Below are 22,567 nucleotides of genomic sequence, written 5' to 3'. Positions count from 1 at the left end.
GGACAAATGGTTGACAATGGATATGATTTACAATTCAAGAATGTAAATGCAAGATCCTAAATGCCTTCGGTATAGAGATTGCATCAGGGACTAAGAGTAAAGGTAATATCTTTCACTTGAATGCTGGTGTCATGTTAATTTTAATTGTATGATAAGGATAAGTTTTAATCAAGCTGTTAGAGATTTTCTTAAGATTTTGAAACCTTCTAATCTGGTATGTAAAGAATGTCAGATGGGAAAGATAACAAGAACTACATTCAAGAGTAAGCTATATTAGTATAATGGATTGTTAGATTATGTGGTTCTACTACAGTGAGAAGCATGCAAGGTGAAAAATGTTTTATGTTGCTGATTGATGATTATTCTAGGATGATGTGGGTTACTTTTCTAAGGGAGAAATCAGAAGTGTTGGAGAAATTCAAGATATTCAAAGCTAGATTGGAGACTGAGACAGGGTTGAAGCTGAAGTGCCTGAGATCTGACAGAGGAGGAGAATTTACATCTGGAGAGTTTGATACATTTTGTGAGAGGAATGAAATTAGAAGATAATTATTCTCTCCTAGGACCCCTCAGTAGAATGGAGTTGTTGAAAGGAAGAACAAAACCATTTTGGATGTTGCCAGGACTATGTTGATTGAAGTAAATGTTGCACATACATTTTGGAGAGAAGCTGTTAGCATTGCCATTTACACATTCAACCAGGTGCATATAAAAGGTGATTCCGATAAGACTCCTTATGAGCTATGGTTTGGTCATGTTCCTACACCTAGATATTTCATAGTTTTTTGAAGTAAATGTTATATCAAGAGAGATGAGGATATAGGAAAGTTTGATGAAAGATGTGATGAGGGAATCTTCTTGGGTTATTCTACTAAGAGCAAGGCCTATCAATGTTACAATAAGAGGTTAAGAAAGATAGTAGAGAGTGCAAATGTGAAGGTTGATGAATGTTTTGGAAAACAGACCAAAGAATGTAGATATGATTCTGATGATGAAGATGTTATTTCAAAGCATGTGCACACTGAGATCTTGAAGCAGAATGATCTGGTGGAGACAATAAATATGGATATTGCTACTACTAGTGAAGAAGTGCAAGAGCCTAACAATCAGAATAATCAGAAGACTCTGAGGTATGTAAGATTGAATCTTTTAGAAAATTATATTATTGGTGGTAAGATCAAAGGTGTGATGACTAGGAGAAGGGTTGTTGCTAAAGAGATATGCTTGATTTCAAAGATTGAACCTAAAGATGTTGCAGAAGCATGTAAAGATGAAAATTGGATAAAAGCGATGGAAGAAGAGCTGAATTAGATTGAGAAGAATAACACTTGGGAGCTTGTTCCAAGACCTAAAGACAAGAATGTAATTGGTACTAAATGGGTGTTCCAAAATAAACTGAATGAAGCTGGTGAAGTTGTCAGAAACAAAGTGAGATCGGTATGTAAAGGGTGTTCACAGATGGAAGGTACTGATTATGAGGAGACTTTTGCTCCGGTATCTAGAATTGAAGCCATTAGATTGCTGCTTGAATATGCTACTTACAATAATTTCAAGGTGTATTAGATGGATGCTAAGTCAACCTTTTTGAATGGTGATTTTAAAGAGGAAGTCTACATTGAGCAATCGAATGGATTTTCTTTATCAAATGAAGGAGATATGGTATGCAAATTGAAGAAAGCATTGTATGGACTTAAGCAAGCCCCTAGAGCCTGGTATTTGAGATTGGATAAGTATCTGTTGAAGTTGGGATTCTGTAAAGATACTGTTGATAGTAATTTATACTTTAAGGTTGATAATGATAACATTTTGATTGTTGAAGTGTTTGTCGATGATATCATTTTTTGAGTAGATGATAATTTGAGTATGAAGTTTGTTGATGATATGCAAAAAGAATTTGAGATATCTATGATTGGTGAGATGAAATTCTTCTTAGGATTACAAATTATACATACTGACAAAGGCATTTTCATTTCTCAATCTAAGTATGTGAAGGAATTGTTGAAAAAGTTCAGGCTAGATGATTCTAAACCTATTGGAACTCCTAGGTGATTGGATGCAAGTTGTTTAAAAATGATGAATCTCAGAAAGTTAATCAAACTTTGTATAGACCTATGGTTGGTGGATTGTTGTACTTCACTTAGACTAGACCGAATATTATGTATGTTGTTTGTCTTTGTGCTATATTTCAAGCTGACCCTAAAGAGACTCATGTTACTACTATGAACAAGACTTTCAGATACTTGAAGGGGACTATTGACTATGATTTATGTTATCCGATGAATGATGATTTCCTTTTATGTGCCTATATTTATGTTGATTGGGTTGGCAATATTGATGATTGGAAGAGCACTATCGGTGGAGATTTCTTTTTGGGGAAAAAGTTGATTTCATGGTCCAGTAAGAAACAAGATGTTGTATCTCTATTTACTGCTAAAGCTGAATACATTGCCACTGCTAGCAATTGTACTCAGGTAGTTTGGATGAAGAAGATGTTGAAGGATATTAGAGTTATTTATGATGAGACTAATGTTATATATTATGTTAATTCAAGTGCTATCAATATTTCCAAGAATTTGGTACTGCATTCTAGAATAAAGCATGTGTTAATAAAATATCATTTCTTGAGGGAGAAAGTCAATGATGAAGAAGTTAGATTGAAATATGTATCTACAAAGGATCAGAGTGCAAATATTTTCACTAAACCTTTGCCTGTAGATACATTTGTCTATTTGAGAGACAAGTTAGGAGTCTTTGCCCCTTCTGATGAGAACTAGATGCATGGAGTTGCATCAATCCAGTGGATTTCAGAACCTTATCTTTTTATCTAGGTTGATGAGTTGGTGCTACAACTCATCCAGAGTAGTCAGTGTGTGATTCAAATGATCCGTTGTGAGTTTATCCTAAGGGGGAGATATTTTACTTCTTAGAAGATGATTTTTGGGGAGAGAATCATGATTTGTATTATGTCTTTGATATTGCTGTTAAAGGGGGAGAGAAACATGTGAAAAATTGCCTTATCTTTGGAGCTTTATGTGCATGATCTTAGGGGGATTTTGTTGGAGATTGTTGGTGTTGATCTATTCCTTTGCATTGATTTTTTTTCACATTCATATGTTTCCATCAATGCCAAAGGGGGAGATTGTTGGATATTGTTGTTGCTAGGATATATTGTTGTCATTGATGTCAACATATTCCTGTGTTTTGGTTCTTGTGATCCAGTGTTTGTAGTGAGTTGATCTGGCCGGTTTATCTATTTGGGATGCTGAATCAACTAGAGAGTTTTTATTCTGTATTGATTCCAATATACTATGTGGTGATTTGGTCAAGTTGTGGATCCTGGTATGAAGATTGTTCTTCTTTGTTCAGTGTTGCAGTGTCTAGTATTTGATCCATTGTGCTCCAGTATGATCATATCTTTGGTTGTGTATTTGGGAGAATATTTTGGATGTTCATGTGTATCTTCATTTCAGATGGTTCATGATTTGGTGCTCCACAAGTTATCTTTCTAGTCCGAATTGCTGTTGTTAAGTGTTCTTGAGTATTAGTGTGTTGATCGATGAAGATTTAAATAAGTGGTGTTGGTCCAGCTATTGTAGATGGTTCTAATGTTCTTGTTGGTGTTTCTTGACCGTTTCCTATTTATTTTGATGGTCTACATTGATCCTTGTATGTGGTAATGGTGATTTTGTTGATCTGGTGTTATTTTTCATGTTATGCGGTATTTTTGGGTGGTGTAACATGATGTAGTTGTTCTTGGAAATATTTATAGTGGTGATGCATGTTTGGAGATTTGATATAGGTCCATGCTATGCCATATATGACCTTGTATTCATCTGGTGATTTATTTGTGTATCGTGTGATGTAATTCTGTAATTAAGGGTTGAGGGTTTGGCCAACCTTGTTGTCAAGGTTGATGAATTGTATAAATAGGTGTTATATTCATGTAATTTGGGTGTCAATGTTGTGGTTTCATTATCAGAGAGGCGTATGTGTGCATAAGAAAATTCATCTTTCAGTGTGGTGTATTGAGCAGAGATTTTTGTAGGGAAGACAAATGAGCTTAATCACAACTGTCATCAGGCATTAGCAGATTCTATCTTTGTAGTTCATGTAATCTAGATTGTAGTCCGATAATTATTGTAAGGTAGTGAACCTTCCTTGAGGGTTAGAGCCTTCTGGGTCATTGTATTTTTTAGCAGTGAGCTCTAGGCAGTGTTCTTGAATGCCTGTGTGTTCCCCATTGTAATATTTACACATACTACTAGAGAACATCATCTTATTGTGGGTAGGTTCCCACCGTGGTTTTTCCCTTAACCGTGTTTTCCATGTCAAAAATATTGGTGTTATGTGTGTTGTTGTTATTATATCTTCATTCTTGCTACAGTTGATTGGATCTGAGATTGTGCTTAATTTGTTTAATCAGGTGAAAACTGATTCACCCCCCCTCTCATTTTTCCTTCATTGTTGTTGTCAACATTATGCATATATTATTTAATTCCTTTGTTGAAGGAAACCCACACACAAACTACACAACCACAAAAAAATTGTAGTGACAAGTCAAACTACCCTTGGCACAATTAATTTATATAAAATTCCATATTACAACATAGAGAATATTCCACAATATTTTCATAACTTTCCTCAAACTGACTGGAACTATTACGTGAACATGTGTATTCTCAACAACTTATACTTTATTAAAATAAAATCAAAACCCTTACAAAATGAGAAGAAAGAAGAATAAAAAAAAAAGAAGGTTCAGATTAGCTTTTTAACTTACACCTGTCCCCTTCCTTCATTTGATCGGATTTGGGAGAAAAAATATTTTTCCTCCATCTGCCTTTGTTCTCCATTTGTAGCCCTCATTTTTAAACTGAATTTTGGTTGCATAAATATTGTTTGTCCTTTTCTTTTTATGTGACACTTGGCAATTTTGAAGAATCTCCAGCATTATTTTCTCTTTCTTTATTTGGCTATATTTGAAATATTTAAAACTTTCCCACTTTGCCTCATTCTCATAAATATATTTTCACTCAAGCAAAAATATTTTATTTTAACACTTACTAAAGAAATTCCCTATTATTGGTAAAAATAATTACCCTCACGCTCTTCATTTGTAACTAAAATCTTACCCTTTTCCCATTCACAATACATTTCTAGTAAAAGTATTTCACCTCTTGGTACTGCTATTTTTGTAACACATTTTCCCTGTCTTGGGCGATTTCCTCAACAAAATTTTTCAATTTATTTTTCTTTTCTCATGGGGTCAATTTGAAGCGACTTGTTTCTCATGCACCATAGTTTTAGGTAGAAGCTTTGTACTCTGTATTTTCATAATCAATTATGTATCTCTCTTGAGATTATTGCCATTTGTTCCAACTAATATCATTGTAAGTTTTGTTGTCCATATATTGACTCCCAATTTCTGCATCGACATGCCTCAAGTTGTAGGTTGGAAATTGCTTTTGATATTGTAAATTTCTCTTCTTTAACAATTAAATATGACATAATTCCTTTATGTATAAAACAAACATTTTATTTTGTACAAACCTTTTCTCTGCACTTTTGGACAAAGCATTGAAGGCTTTATAAAAAAACATCTTCCTGGATTTCCCCTTCATCATGTATGCATTTTCTTGTGATATATTTTTATCAGTTACCTACCGTTATTGACACATTACCAAACATTTGGTATGCCTTCAATATAATTCCATTCCATGTGTTGATTCATTTTGTTATGCAATCCTCTAAACCCATTTTATTCCCCTTAATTATTTTGCTTATGTGTAGGGTATTATCCACTTACCATTGTCATATTCATCAAATTTATAAATGACATCATACCCCCAAGTATTATTCTGAATGCCACACACCATCATTGATAGAGAGTGTGTTCCATATTAACATGGAATTATCCTTTATTTGGCACTTTTTTCTCATCTTGACCTATGCTCACATTTATCCATCTCAATACTTCATTGTGGTTCATTGTAATGTCTAGCAAAAATATCGGCTTGTCTTGCAAGTCAAAGCTCTAAATTCATGCGTGGAACAGATAACATTATTGTTCCTACTTTGCATTGCAATTGCACCATATTAATATTGTCTCACAAATCGCATGGGTACAAGCCTTCATATCTATTAACTCTCTTTATTAGTAACAAATCCTAAGAGATGGAAAACAATTCACAAAGGCAAGGAATAATTTCATTTGCATAAATGACATTCTATGAATTAGGTTCGTCCTCTAGGCCATCTTAGACAATGGATCCCAAAGAACCCCATAAAATGTTAGAAAATTCATTTTAAAGAGCAAAGAACAAACATCGACTGCAAGAATCGAGGCTTCTATCTCTCAGCTCGATGCCACAAATTGTCCCACAAACTTGAAGAAACAAAACAACATGCAACTAGGTTATATATCCAATTTTTTCTTCTCGTGGCCTTCTGTGTATTCTTTCAAGAATGGAACAATTGTAATCAATGGTGGTGCATTTCTTGCTTGAAAGAACACACAATCTTTAGTACTATTTTTGTAGGCATCATAAGAAAGAATCTTTAACATTGGATGAATCATCAACTATAGCAAGAGCATGGATAGGTTACAAGTGCCAATCAAAATCACAATTCTTATTTTTGTGAAAGCCTTAAATAACTACTTGAATCTCACATGACCTTATACATACTATTTCTCCTATGCGTATCACATAATTTCAATATCTGGCTACAAGGAAATAGGAGGAACACCCATTTTGAATAGTCACTCTTGAATGTTATCTTCGTATTGACTTTGCTTAAACTAAGAAATATATTTTAACCTTAACTGTTGTTGCATACTCAACATCAACCCTACTTGCTACACATTTACTTTGAGAATGGAGAGTTCATGCTTCTAACTGTGTTGAGCACAATTGTCTATCATTTATAATAGATTTAGTTTTTCTTAACTTATGTTCTGGCATCACAGTTCTCTGTATTGCACAACACAAATTTTTGGGGTTGTGTTAAATTCAATCATTTTGAAATCTACTATTTCAGCTCAAAGCACATGATTTAAAGCAACACCTCCAATTGAATCCTCCATCCAATCCCATTCAAGCAAAGATGAGATGAAAATCGCATAAATATATATATGCCAGGCTTCAAATGACAAGTTGCACACTTCCCCATCTACGAAGAACCTACAACAATGCTAAAATATTTGCATAGATTGATCATAAATACTACTTGAAGAGAATAAAACCCTAATGCATTTTCTCCAAGTGCCAAATTAAGGCACAATTTGTTCTCATCGTTGAAGCACCAATACATTGTTGGAGCATGTTGATCACCTGAGTGATCTAATGATGTGTAAATCTTTTTAACTTTACCCAAGCAAGCATTACCTTTACTCCCCCTCTTGACTATCATTGGAGCTATGGTAGGTCGCTAGAGCCATTTTGGGCATCCAATAATTCACCAATGGAAGCCAGTTAACCATGAGAAAATAAGAGAGGGGGGCCATAAAACATTTTAAAATGTACATCCTCAAACATTTTAATATAATCACAAAATGTGATTTAAATAATTTTACCTTCCACAGTCACTTGATGAATATTGCTCTTCAGATCCCTAAAATGAATAAAATGCCCATACATCTTTCCCAATTTTAATTGGGACCTTATTATTTAAATCATTAAATGAATGATTGAAATAATAGTTTAATTTTTTAAAATTTATTCATTTAATTCTTCAAACCAAGCCAATTAAAATATATGATGTGGTGAAGCAAGTCGGGTCCTCTTGTAGGTCTGGCTAAAAATATTTTCATTTTCAAACAACTCGAGGTTGGAACACTTGAAATTGAAGCTATATGAGTTTGAGACCAAAACATAACGTGTGTTTCTTGTTATTTTGGATTTTTGACTCTTCTCTGAGAACAAAATGTGTTAAATTATATCTAGAATTGCCCTAGAAAACTTGTCAAACTTGATTACGAGACCACACAACTAAACAAGCATACTAACATTGGACATGGAAATTAATTTTTATGAATGGATCTACATGATTCCTCATAGGTTACAAAATATTGAAGGTCAAATGTGGCCTTCGGGACTGAATTAACAAAATGTAGTTTTCAAATCCACCCAAACCTTGGCTGTTTCTGATTTTGAAAAAATATCAAATTGGTCTATGAGGCTATACAATTGTGTAGATGAGTTCATGAATATCACAAGAACATTAATATAAACTAGGATTTCATGACTTTAATGAGTTGCAATATACTAATGGTGATTATTGGTCTTGAGACAAATTTGGCACAGTGCAGTCATCAAATTTCACTAAATTTTGAAAACTTAGGGCTTTGGAAAAAGAGCAAATCAAGTTATGGGGTCTTGGAACTAAACATGTGTATTCATGAATATGAAGATAATTAGACTACCAAGGGGCACCCCATGAATGCAAACATATTTTAATATACTCACTATGGAAGTAGGACATCTAGGCATATTTTGAAACTACAAACAACAAAAACTTCCCAAAACCGACCAATTGAGGACATAAATAATATATCATATCTAATCTCAGGGATCCAAAACTTGGAAAATGCACTTAAATATGTGATGTGAACATTCTTTCCAATCCATTTAGCATGAAAATTAAATGATTCCAAATTATGACCTTCCAAAGTAAGCTACTTAGGTAGATTTGACAATGTGTAGACAATAGATTCTTCCGGAATCCTCTAACCTAGTTCTTAGAAAACTTATCAAATTTGATTTTGGGAATTAGATTGAACAAAAATACTTACTTATGTCATTTGAGTATGAGCTCGAAGAAATTTTGCATGAAAGTTAATTGGCTTCAAGATTTTACTCTCATTACTAGGCCACTCAAAAGATTTTGCAGGGGTGTTTCTAAGTGTTACAACCAAAATCCTCATATAGGAACTTCAAATAATTCCAAAATTTGAAGGTTCCAACATAATGGAGAAGGATTCCATAATATAAGGAAAGTAAAAAAATGTTATATCTATGGATCGAAATCATTTTGATCCAAGTTGACTAGAGAAATATTAAGCAATATGAGAAGTATCCCCGAAAAATATTGGAGTATAATGATTCATCTCAACAAAGGGGTCTAATTTGGATTTCAAGTCATCCTCTCAAGGGTACAAATCTCAACCATGGCATTCAATAAGGAAAACTGACAAAACAAATTAGGCAAGGGATGTTGATCCCAATGAATACGAAGGAAGATAAATGATGAAGCAGTTTTTAAGCTTTGATTACTTTCATATCCTACCAATCTATATTAACAACTAGTCGATAAGACTAGGGAACTTTAGAAAACCTTTCTAGTCATTCAAAGGATGATATCACAACTACAAGTTCCAAATGTAAGGTGGGATGAGAAGGAGACAATCATGAAACAATATCAGAAAGACTACATCTAGATTGGGGAAATCCAAGTGCAAAATGAGTTATGAAATCATATCTCATGGAAGATGCTCACAATTCTCAAAGAAGTCAATTATCAAATAAGAAACAAGATTATTTATAGAGACTATCCTTCTATATTAGTTATATGCACCCATGGAGATGGAAAAGAGATTTGGGGTTAAATGGAAATGTGCTAATGAAACACCAAAAGAGAAGATTGTATTTCTATTTCAAAAACTAATAAAGGAGGAACATATGAGAGTGATAAGGGTTTTGGGGTTGGAATTTTGGGTGGGTGGACATGTCCATGGTGGAGAGGTCTTTGCCAATATTTTCTCCCAAGATGCATAGGTTTTGGGTTTCACCTTAAGGTTCCTTGGCATGGTCGAGAGAATGGTGAGGCAAGAGCTTGTGAATCTGATTTGTTTGGCCATTGATGAGATGAAAACAATTCAAACACAAATGTGATGTTGGTCTTTTTTATCTGAATGTAGAGGGCAAAAGATAAAAAAGAACAAAGCATGGAAATTATAGAAAATAAGAGTGGAGAAGAGAAACAACTTAGACGAGTTTGCTTCGTTCATGAAAGAAAACAAGGACTTGTTGTCACAAGAGATTGTTAATAGGCTATTAGAAATAGGGTCTAGTAAATGATATCTTTATCAATAATCCCTATCTATATTATGTAATGTGTTTATTTGATGTTTAATGAAAGGGAGTTTTCCCCATCTAGCAATACTTATCTTAAAAAAAAGACAACTCTTTCATATGAAAAATATATATTAAATATTTTTAAAACTTAAAATAATTTTTTTTACAAATAACATAACTCTTAAAATAAGGTAACAATGCATATAAAATAATTCTTAATATTTTTAAAGATGGGTTAGGATATTGAGCTTGGCCCTATTATAAAGGACTAGAAGATGGACGATAATGAGGATGAAGACCCATTTTGAATTGTTGAGCTGTTGGCCCATGAAGAATGTGAACTAGAGTGTACGATCAAGGCCAAAGTTGAGGAAAGGAGGAAGTCGAAGATGGCATAACGAACCTAGGTTTTCTCTCTTCTTTGTGTATACTTTAATTAATTAACTATAGTATATATCCTAGTGTCTTTTCTCCTAGAGTGTGACAGTTTATGTGGAATTTTGAAGTTCTCTGGTGGCACTATTTTGGTGGGGGTTACACCATTTTGATTTTGTAATTTTGCAAGGCTTTTTCCTTGGTTTTGATGGGTAGATAGGTGATGAACTGCACTATGCACACCAAAATTTGATATTGTTGTGATACTAAGCTTAGCTTGCGGTCTTTGGGTAGATAGGCAATGGACTAGTATATGTTGTTAAAGATGTAAAGTTTTTTCTAATATCAATATAAAGGGTGTTGCCCCATAGCAACTATTAAATTACCAAAAAATATATAATAACTCTAAAGTAAATAAAATAATTGAAGATTTTTTTAATGAATTTTTAAAATAAATATATTTGAGTGGGGTCTTTTCTTGATAGGGATTTGAGATTTTATTGATGGGAATTGAGTTTTTTCAAAATAGTTTCTTCAAATTTCCAACTTCATTCTCTTGGAAATTTTCATGACCACCTCTTGTGATAACAACATTGCAACTATTTTGTTATTGTCTTCCAAGAGATTTAAATCTATTTTGTTATTGTCTTCCTATCTTGTTTAATATTCTCTACTAGCATTTAAATATTTTTGGTGTTATTAGTTAGCATATTTTTCCCTTAAGAAGATAATTCAAAACTCTCCATGCCCTTTTACTAGAGACAAAAATGCAACAAATAGTTGGAGAAATTGCTAATTAAATTAGCAATTTTCCTCTGAATTTTAGAGGTACAACTCCCTTTTATGATATAATTGGGGTTTTTAAAAGGGGTATGCTTTTAACCAGAAAGTAGGAAAGACAAACACAAAAACATATCAAAGAAAAATAACAGGGCTAGAAATGACATAGATAGGTGACTCAAAGTTCACCCACTCGTCAAACATGATAAACAAATACAAGAAAATGACAAATATCCTTCCCAAATGATGTAAATACACCAAGACTCAAAGTTATATAAATACATACATCCATATTAATACAATATGTAGGTGAATTCAAAGAACTAATTGCAAATATCAAAGTAAATGCTAACCAAAAGAACACGCGAGAATGCAAAGCTTCAAACAATCCTCCACTCTTAGAATCACATTTAAAAGCACAAAGTCTTCATTTTCTGCATATGAAGTTATTTTATTTTTAAAGAGAAAACGTGTTGTCACTTTCCATAACTTAATCTAAAATGCATCACAAAAATTATTGGAGTTGAGGAAAAATCAACTCTACAGCTCTCAAATATCACCTGTATGCAAACCTGTCACAGAAGGAGAGAGGCAAAAAAGCTATGGAGGCCAAAATTCAGAGATCTAGAAAATATGAGTCATATTGGTTGTACAACAAGAATGCAATTCAATAATTACAATTGTTAATGAAAATACAAAGAGAGAATCCTTATAAAAGGATACTCGAAACCCTAAAGAATTATAAGATTCCTAAGTTTAGCTTAAGCATGGAGTATAATAGACTAATAATTAAATAAATAATTATTAGCTAATAAAAGATAACTCCAACACCCCCCCTTAAGATGAACTTAGAGAGTAGCTAAAAAACAACTAAGGACTAAAATAACATGTAAAAAAATGCATGAAAGCAACAATGGGTCCCAACAACTAGGCCTGATGAGGTACCCAAGTACAATAAAATCTTTGTAAATTGGAGGAAAAGGAGAAAACCCCGTGGGAAGAAAACTCCTCTCCAAGAAGAGATGAAAGCTCAAGTGAAGGACTAAGAAGCCTCCAAACAAGTGTTACAGAAGATAGGAACAAAAAAGAGAGAATGAAGAACACCACTAAAGCATGAAATAGTTGCAAACACTGTCGAAGAGTAATTGCTAATATAAAGAACCTGTTGGCATTATGTGAACCGGTATGTGGACATAATGACATTATATGTTGTCATTGATGTCAATGTGTTGAAGAGGTATGAACTGGCATATGTGAGAACTGGTATAACACTGTGAATCGATATTTGTGCCAAAGTAAAGCGTTGTGCTTTTTCAAGGTGAACCAACATATGGCTATGGGAACTGGCACATGGAAGCGTTGTATGACTACTAGTTGGTAGTCTCAACTTCAGGGTTTCCGGTTGAAGTGCTTCAAGCCTGTATGGCTCAATCGACGACATTGTGTGATGAGTTAGCATTGTAATGAAGAACAGATCATGTTTCCACGTCAGCCTTGTGCGCGTGAAGGATCTTGCATAAAGGAGATTGTTCCTATCTACCTCGGGAATATGTGAAGTCTATAAACGGTGATAACGTGTGATGGGTTATCAGCCGCCATGAAATCGGTGGAAAACAAATGATGGAGAATGTCTTGAGATTGGATCAAGATTGTTGCATTCAATACAGTATGATCAACAGTCAGGATTGAACCGTTTGAATTCCTTAACCTAACAGGTCTAGGGTTTAGGGTTTATGCTACTGACCTGTCTATTGTCCTATAAGGTCGATGTTGTGACTCTTTCAGAGGTTGTTGGCAAAAGTTGTGTGTGAGTATCCAAGAGAAGGGATACGTGATTCTTGCCAGACCAGAGGAGAGAAGTGATACTTTCAGAGTGTAAGTATAGAAGGTGAAGAGGAGCTTAAGCAGATCTGCATTGGCATTGAGTGTTGTTACCAGATCATTGAAATACCTATTGATCTCTAACCACCTCAATAGTTGGAAAATCCCCTAACAAGGTAGCCTTAACCGACTTGCTGTAAATCCCTTAACACGGTAACTCAAAGTTATTGAGATCTGGAAAGCTAGAGAGCTCTGGAAATCCTTTAGCTATTGAGTTCTTGAAATCCTCTAACAAGGTAACCTGTAACAAGGTTTAACCCTTAACCAGGTATTGTAGCCATCCCTTAACTGGGTGATCCCTAATAGGATCGGTTCCTAACAGAACCTATTGTATCTGTCTTTAACAGGACAAGGCTCTTAACAGAGCAGACTTCCGAAGAGTTCAACAAAAATCATGTGGGTATTTATCCCCATCGTGGTTTTTCCTAGTTGGGTGTCCATGTGAAAAATATGTGTGTCATGTGTGATGCTTTTATCTTGTGATGGTTTGTTATTACCTGTTAAGCATATGATGGTTCTTTGTTTTATGCCTGTCAATAAAACATGTTGAACTAGCTATTGTGAAGATATGATGATAGATTACCTGTTCATACATAAGGGTGAAATGGTAGTGTAGTTCTGAGTTGAGTGGAAAGCTAAGTGAGTAATCGGTTTATAATTGTTTTAGTTGTTCTAGTTTTTACCGGTTGCACTCTGTTTCAAACCGGTGTCACTGTTTGCTAGTCATTTGGAGTAATTGCTGTTGAATCGGTTTAGGACTGTATTTTGTCTATACTGATTCACGCCCCCCTCTCAGTACTAGTTTGGTACTATTTTCTCATCATTGAGTTATCAATTGGTATCAGAGCATCCTCCAAGTCCTCTGTGTTGTAAGCTTAACCACTTGAGGTAAAGATCCCAGTCAAATGATGAAGAGAGAAGGTCCAAAGTTTAACAAGGAAAATTTTGGTACATGGAAATATAGGATGAAGATATTCATCAGAAGCATGGGTGCTCAACACTGGAGTTATGTTGAGAATGTCTATGTTGTCCCTACCGGTACTCTCACCGATGACCAAAAGAGAGAGATACAAGAAAATGGGCAAGTCATGGAAGCCCTTATTTGTAGTCTATCTGACATTGAGTTTATTGATGTTTAGGACAAGGTAAATCCCAAAGAGGTATGGGATGCTCTTGAAAATATCTATGGTGGTGATGAACATGGAAAATAGGCTAAGGAAGAAAGCCTGAGAGGGAAAATTGAAGATATGTAGATGGTTGAAGGTGAGACCATTCAGCAGTACAGAATAAGAATCAAAATAGTTGTTGGAGAAATCAAGAGTGCAGGTGGTAAAATAGAAGATTCCACTGTGGTAAGCAAAGTCCTGAGATCCCTATTGTCGGTCTATACAATAAGGGTTGCTGCTATTTAGGAGCTAAGATCAATAGACAAGACTAAGGTATCCTTGGACTCCATCATAGCCAAGTTGACAACCTATGAGCTAAATAGTTTTGATGGCAGTGTTCAAAAGATTGAATCAACTTTTAAAGCCTCTGCTATACCATCCAGAAAAGGAAAAGAAGCTAGCACTAGTGGTGAACCTAGACAGAGAAGAGAAATGTATGATGAGGAGATTCTGATGGCATTTGAAGCTCTCCTTGCTAGGAAGCTTCCTAAAGGAACCCGTAAATACAAAGGTAAGCTACCTTTGAAATGCTTTTCTTGTAACTGGATAGGACATATTGCTATAAACTATCCTAATGGCGATAACAAGGACAAACGAGAAAGGTTTAGGAAATTCAAAGGAGGAAACCAGAGAAACTATTTTGTGGTAGTTGATGAAGGTGTCACAGATGAAGAATCAAAGGATGAAGAAAATGAAGATATTGTGTTTGTTGTTGTCAAAGAAGATGTGTCAGACAAGAAGGCTCTTGTCTCCCAGTTTGATAATTCCAATGAGTGGATCATTGATAGTGGTTGTTCTCACCATATGAATGGTAACTGGAGCAAGTTTCTATCCTTGGAGGAGTATGATGGAGGTGTAGTTCACTTTGGCAATGATGCACCATGCATGGTCGAAGGCAGAGGGTCCATTTCTCTAAATGGAAAGAGCAGTGCTGACAATGTGTACTAGGTTGATGGTCTCAGACACAACCTTCTGAGTGTTGCCCAGTTGAATGACAGTGGCCTCACTCTGGAATTCAAGAATGGAGTTTGTAGAATCAAAGGAAAAGATGGTGAATTGGTGGCCATCGGCATGCAGACCAAAGGTAGCCTATTTCATCTGAATGCAAATATAAGTACATGTCTTATGGCTAAGTTTGATGATAGCTAGATATGGCATAGGAGACTCTGCCATGTAAACTTTGATAACATTGTGAAGGCTAGTAAGATCAAGGCAGTTAGAGGGTTACTGGTGCTAAGAAAACCGGATAATACCTTGTGCAGAGAGTGTCAATTGGGTAAAATGTCTTCCTCAACCTTTAAAGGTAAATCTTTCACTGCTGACAACTTGCTTGATCTTGTGCATACTGATTTGTGTGGTCCTATGAAAACTAGAAGTGTGTAGGGTGATAGGTACTTCATGATTCTCACTGATGACTGCTCAAGAATGATGTGGGTCACATTCTTGAAAGACAAGTATGAAGCCTTTGTGAAGTTCAAATCTTTCAGAGCATTAGTGGAGAAGGAAAGTGGTAAAAGGATCAAGTGTCTCAGAACTGATCAAGGAGGGGAATTGACTTCCGGTGAATTCAACAAGTATTGTGAAGAATTTGGCATCAAGAGGCAACTGTCTGGCCCCCGGACTCCACAATAGAATGGCCTAGCAAAGAGGAATAACCAGACTATGGTTGAAGCAACTAGAACCATGTTGATTCAAGGAAAGGTAGCTCACATCTTTTGGAGAGAAGTGGTGAGCACTGCAGTCTACACAATGAACCAGGTACTCATCAAGAAAGGTAAGGATAAAACTCCTTATGAGTACTGGACTGGTAAGACACCTGTGGTTAGCTACTTTAGAGTGTTTGGTAGCAAATGTTACATCAAGAGGAGTGAACACCAAAGCAAATTTGATGCAAAATGTGATGAGGGAATATTCCTAGGATATTCCACCAAGAGTAAAGCTCTCAAGTGTTTCAACAATAGGACTCAGAGAATTATGGAAAGTATCAATATGAGAGTTGATGAAACCTCTGAGAAACTGGAGGAAACCGACAGTGAGCAAGCTATAAATGAGCCGATTGCAACCTTTTGGGAACTAGTTGTCAGTCAACCAAGTACCAGTAACAGTGTCCCTGAACTGGTGAATGCTGATACTGATGAAGATGAGGATGAAGAGGAAAAGAAAGAAGAACCAGTCAAGACTATTCCTTGGTATGTCAAGCTGAATCATGATCCTAAGCAGATCATAGGAGATAAGGATGCAGGAATCCTTATAAGAAGAAAGATCAAAGAAAAATCATGTATGATCTCTGAATTTGAGCCTAAATCATTCAACGAGGCTCATAAAGATGAAGACTGGATCAAGGCAATGGAAGAGGAACTTGACCAGATAGAGAAAAATGGTACATGGTCCTTGGTACCCAGACCAGAGCATAAAAATGTCATTGGCACCAAATGGGTGTTCAGAAACAAGATGAATGAGGATGGCACAGTGATTAGGAACAAAGGTAGATTGGTGTACAAAGGATATGCTCAAGAAGAAGGAGAAGACTATGGAGAAACCTTTTCTCCTGTAGCCAAATTGGAAGGAGTTTGTATGCTTCTTGCATATGCAACTTTTAAAGGCTTCAAAGTATATCAAATGGATGTAAAATCTGCATTCCTAAATGGTGTACTTGAAGAGGAGGTGTATATTGAGCAACCAGATGGGTTTGCCCTATCTGAAGACAGTGACATGGTATGTAGGCTACATAAAGCCTTATATGGTCTAAAGCAAGCACCTAGGGCATGGTATGAGCGCCTTCATTCCCATCTTGTGAAGATTGGATTTGAGAGAACAAGTGAAGATAGTAATAGCTACTTGAAGTCTGAAGGAGATCAGATCCTGATTTGTGAGGTATTTGTTGATGACATTATCTTTGGTGGAGATGATAAGATGAGTCATGAGTTTGCTGATGAGATGAAGGAAGAGTTTGAGATGTCACTCATAGGGGAGATTAAGTTCTTCATTGGACTACAGATCCAACAGATGAAAGATGGAATCTTTATCACTCAGTCCAAGTATGTCAAAGAGGTGTTGAAGACCTTTGGCATGGAAGATAGCAAACCGGTTGGTACACCGATGGTGATCGGTTGTAAACTATCCAAAGAGGATAACTCAACATTGGTTGATGAGAAGGAATACTGATCAATGATTGGTAAATTGCATTATATAGTGCATAGCAGACCGGATATTGCACATGCAGTTGGCATTACTGCAAGGTTCTAGAAAAGTCCAAGAGAATCCCACTTGGTTGCAGTCAAGTAGATTCTTAGGTATCTGAAGGGAACTGTTGACTATGGATTGTGGTATCCATATAGCAAGGACTTGAACTTGAAAGTGTTCAAAGATGCTGATTGGGTTGGTAATCTAGATGACTGAAGAGCACAACTGGTGGTGCATTCTTCCTTGGTGGTAGACTGGTCTCATGGATGAGTAAAAAGTAGAGTTGTATCTCCTACTCTACAGCGGAAGCGGAGTATGTTGCAGCTTTCATGAACTGCATTCAGACAATTTGGATGATGCATGTACTGAAAGGCTTCAAAATCCCTGTATTTGAACCAGTAAGTATATTCTGTGATAACACAAGTGCTATCAATATTTCAAAGAATCCGGTTTTACATTCTAGAACCAAGCACTTTGAGCTTAAGTATCATTTCTTGAGGGAAAAGGTTCAAAACAAAGAGATTGCACTGGAGCATGTGTCTAGTAAGGAGAAGTTAGCAGACATATTCACCAAGCCTCTCCCAAAGACTACATTTACACACTTAAGAGGTGAATTAGGGGTACTACCCCTTCAGGAGGTGAACTAAAGGTATATGCTCCACATCAGTCATGTATTGCATAGTCAAATCTTTCTTCAGGAGTGATGTGTTGAAGGATGCTACTCCTCAGGGGGAGCAACATAATGGAATAGGGAAGTTTGTGCCTCCACTTTGGCATTGTTGTCAAAGGGGGAGAAGATGTCAAGCGGAGAAGATATCTGCAAAAATTGGGGGAGAAAATGTGAAGCGGAGAGATATCTTTGTATATTACCATCAATGCCAAAGGGGGAGATTGTTGGCATTATGTGAATCGGTATGTGGACATAATGACATTATATGTTGTCATTGATGTCAATATGTTGAAGAGGTATGAATCGGCATATGTGAGAGCCGGTATAACACTGTGAACCAACATTTCTGCCAAAGTGAAGCAGTGTGCTTGTTCAAGGTGAACCGACATATGGCTATGGGAACTGGCACGTGGAAGCATTGTATGACTACCGATTGGTAGTCTCAACTTTAGGGTTTTCGGTTGAAGTGCTTCAAGCCTGTATGGCTCAACTGGTGACATTGTGTGATGAGTTAGCATTGTAATGAAGAACAGATCATGTTGCCACGTCAGCCTTGTGTGCGTGAAGGATCTTGCATAAAGGAGATTGTTCCTATCTACCTCGGGAATGTGTGAAGTTTATAAATGGTGATAACATGTGATGGGTTATCAGCCGCCATGAAATCGGTGGAAAACAAACGATGGAGAATGTCTTGAGATTGGATCAAGACTCTTGCATTCAATATAGTATGATCAATGGTTAGGATTGAACTATTTGAATTCCTTAACCTAACAGGTCTAGGGTTTAGGGTTTATGCTACCGACCTGTCTGTTGTCCTATAAGGTTGCTATTGTGACTCTTTCAGAGGTTGTTGGCAAAAGTTGTGTGTGAGTATCCAAGAGAAGGGATACGTGATTCTTGCTAGACCAGAGGAGAGAAGTGATGCCTGCAGAGTGTAAGTGCAGAAGGTGAAGAGGAGCTTAAGCGGATCTGCATTGGCATTGAGTGTTGTTACTAGATCATTGAAATACCCGTTAATCTCTAACCACCTCAATAGTTGGAAAATCCCCTAACAGGGTATCCTTAACCGACTTGCTGTAAATCCCTTAACAAGGTAACTCAAATTTATTGAGATCTAAAAAGCTAGAGAACTCTGGAAATCCTTTAGCTATCGAGTTCTTGAAATCCTCTAACAAGGTAACCTGTAACAAGGTTTAACCCTTAACCGGGTATTGTAGCCATCGCTTAACCGGGTGATCCCTAATAGGATCGGTTCCTAACAGAACCTATTGTATCTGTCTTTAACAGGACAAGGCTCCTAATAGAGCGGACTTCCAAAGAGTTCAATAACAAGCTTGTGGGTATTCATCCCCACCATGGGTTTTCCTAGTTGGGTTTCCACATGAAAAATATGTGTGTCATGTGTGATGCTTTTATCTTGTGATGCTTTGTTATTACCTGTTAAGCATATGATGGTTCTATGTTTTATGCCTGTCAATAAAACATGTTGAACTAGCTGTTGTGAAGATATGATGACAGATTACCTGTTCATACATAAAGGTGAAATGGTAGTGTAGTTCTGAGTTGAGTGGAAAGCTAAGTGAGTAACCGGTTTATGATTGTTTTAGTTGTTCTGGGTTTTACCGGTTGCACTCTGTTTCAAACCGGTGTGACTGTTTGCTAGTCATTTGGAGTAATTATTGTTGAACCAGTTTAAGATTGTATTTTGTTTGTACTGATTTACCCCCCCCTCTGAGTACTGGTTTGGTACTATTTTCTCATCATTGAGTTATCAGAACCTCCATTGAAATAGAACATGACCAGTTAAAGAAGACTGTAATCTCCATGAGTGCCTTCAAATGACACTAGAATTAGATGGCAAAAAAAGACAAATAACTAAACTTGAAGATATAGATGGCATGAAACACCAAATCTTGAAGAGTTGATCAATTGAACCAAGGAAGTATTAGAACTAACATGATGAACCTCCCCATAATGTTGAAAAGGGAGAGGGACGGGTACACTGGAAAGAACGACCAACAAGAACTGCATGACGAAGAACCAGGAACATCAAAGGTGCAGAGAAAGTACATAGTTTCATGGAAGGAACACTCACTTGACACACATCATGAGGCTAATGTCATGGAAGGAACACTCACATGACAAAGGTAGATGGAAAACAAAGACAAACATCAATCCCCCCATGGCACTTTAAAATTAGTGCATGTACAATAAGGCACAAGATGTGCAAGATCCCAAGTATACAATACATGGTGGCACTTTATCTCATTGTGTTTGCATAAATAAAATGCTACAATAATCAGAAGAGACAGAAGACTGGAAACATAAATAATAGTCAAAGACGAGACATCCTACTCAAAGAAAGAGATCTCAGGACCTAAAACATCCAAGATATTCACTAGAGTGCTGAAAAGAAAATAAACTAAATAAAATCTACCTAGAGAATAATTTGGAAAGAAAACTCAGATGACTAGAAAGAACATAGAACAAGCTTTCTAACGATATATAGTTTTAAAAAAATGGAGTTCAGATGCTCAAGTTATGTCTCCCGGAGTGCAAAAATGAACCTCTAGCTTTGACAACAAAAAATTCCATCAAAAAAACAAAATCAATAGTTCAAACCTCCATATCTAGATAGAGCTCGGACAAAGCTTTCTAACAATATAAGGTTTGTCGAAAAATGTCTTCGTATGACCAAGTTATGACCAAAATAAAAAAAACCCCTCTTTAAGGGCATAAATAGGGTAAAAAAAAAATACTTTTTTTTTTCTCTTTTTTTTTGACGCATTTGTAGGTACAGCCATATGGATTTTTGTGCCTCAAAAAATGTGCCAATAAAAATTCATGCCCCAGATGCCCCTATCACTGAAATAGGCAAATTATATATCAAAATTTATGGAATCAACTTCTGAATCCAACTATGAGGTCCTTTTGACACCAAAATGTACCAAAAAATTAGATACCCCCATAAATGGAAAAAAAAAGAAATTGCACAAACCCCTGAATACACAGATCTGAAGAACAAGGCTCAAAATCTCTCATGAAGAGAACAAAGGCATGCAGATCTAGAGCTCTGATACCATATTGGAGTTGAGGAAAAATCAACTCTACAACTCCCAAAGATCACCTGCATGCAAACCTGTCATAGAAGGAGAGAATCAAAAAAGCTACGGAGGCCAGAATTCAGAGATCCAAAAAAGAGGATTCATATTGATTGTGCATCAAGAATGCAATTCAATAATTACAATTGTTAATGAAAATACATAGAGAGAATCCTTATAAAAGGATACTCGAAACCCTAAAGGAGAAAACCATAAAGAACTATAAGATTCCTAAGTTTAGCTTAAGCATGGAGTATAATAGACTAATAATTAAACAAATAATTATTAGCTAATAAAAGATAAATCCAACAAAAATGTTAATTGGTTGATTCTCACTCATGCATCAAAGTGCAAGGGGGATCAGTCTTCTCCTTTCTTTTGCCTATTGCTATATATGCATAAAGGTTTTGTAATTATTCCTCGAAATAATAGCTTTTGTAAATGACTATTTTTTCAAAAGAAAATTGACAAATTGTGTTATTTTAGACTTTATAAAAGCACAACCTGCAACACCAATAAAACACTATATCTTAATCATTTTTGTGCGTAGATTTTCTGGATTCCTCAATCATTTGCTAAATCGGGGTGTCGATCATTTTTGCTTTTTCTTCTTCTTCGACTAATACTATAGTCACCCGTGTGAATTCACTGTCACTATTGTGGCATTCCTTGGCTAGAATGGTAAGCCCAAAAATAATATCTTCTTGTGGATTCTCTATCATATTCTCACCTGGTTACATAACTAGAATGAGATGTAATGCCTGCCAAAATACCCAAGAGAAACTAACCATCTAATATACAAATAGACATATGTTTTTTTTTAAACATCACTTAATGCAACATATTCAACTAACTTCTCATATGCATTTAACATTCATTTACATGATATACACATATCTATCATGAACATAAACATAAAAGCACTATACGCAAGTAAAACTATACACAACTTTATAATTAATCTTTCCCTAGGGTACCTCAGCATCATTACATACAACCTCGTCAAGATCATATCCATATATGCATAACATCATATTTACTACCATGATCCAAAGCATTCAACTCAACTAACCTTCCTCTTCTCATGCATACATAAGATACCTCACTAGTTTATCTATCATGAATATATCCATTAATAATGCAAATCCCCTTAAACCCCTAATATTCATTTTAAGAGAACCAATCCAAATGTACCTAATCCCAATTACTTATTCAACATCCTAGCATCATTATTCCATTACCAATGCTAATTACCACATTACTAATCCATTTCCTTAATCATCATAGGCATTCACATAACACTAAATGCATATCCATAGAACCAATTCCATTAATGAG

The sequence above is a fragment of the Cryptomeria japonica genome, chromosome 2 (assembly GCF_030272615.1).
Source record: "Cryptomeria japonica chromosome 2, Sugi_1.0, whole genome shotgun sequence".
NCBI classification, from domain to species: Eukaryota; Viridiplantae; Streptophyta; class Pinopsida; order Cupressales; family Cupressaceae; genus Cryptomeria; species Cryptomeria japonica.
This window is presented reverse-complemented; position numbering follows the sequence as displayed.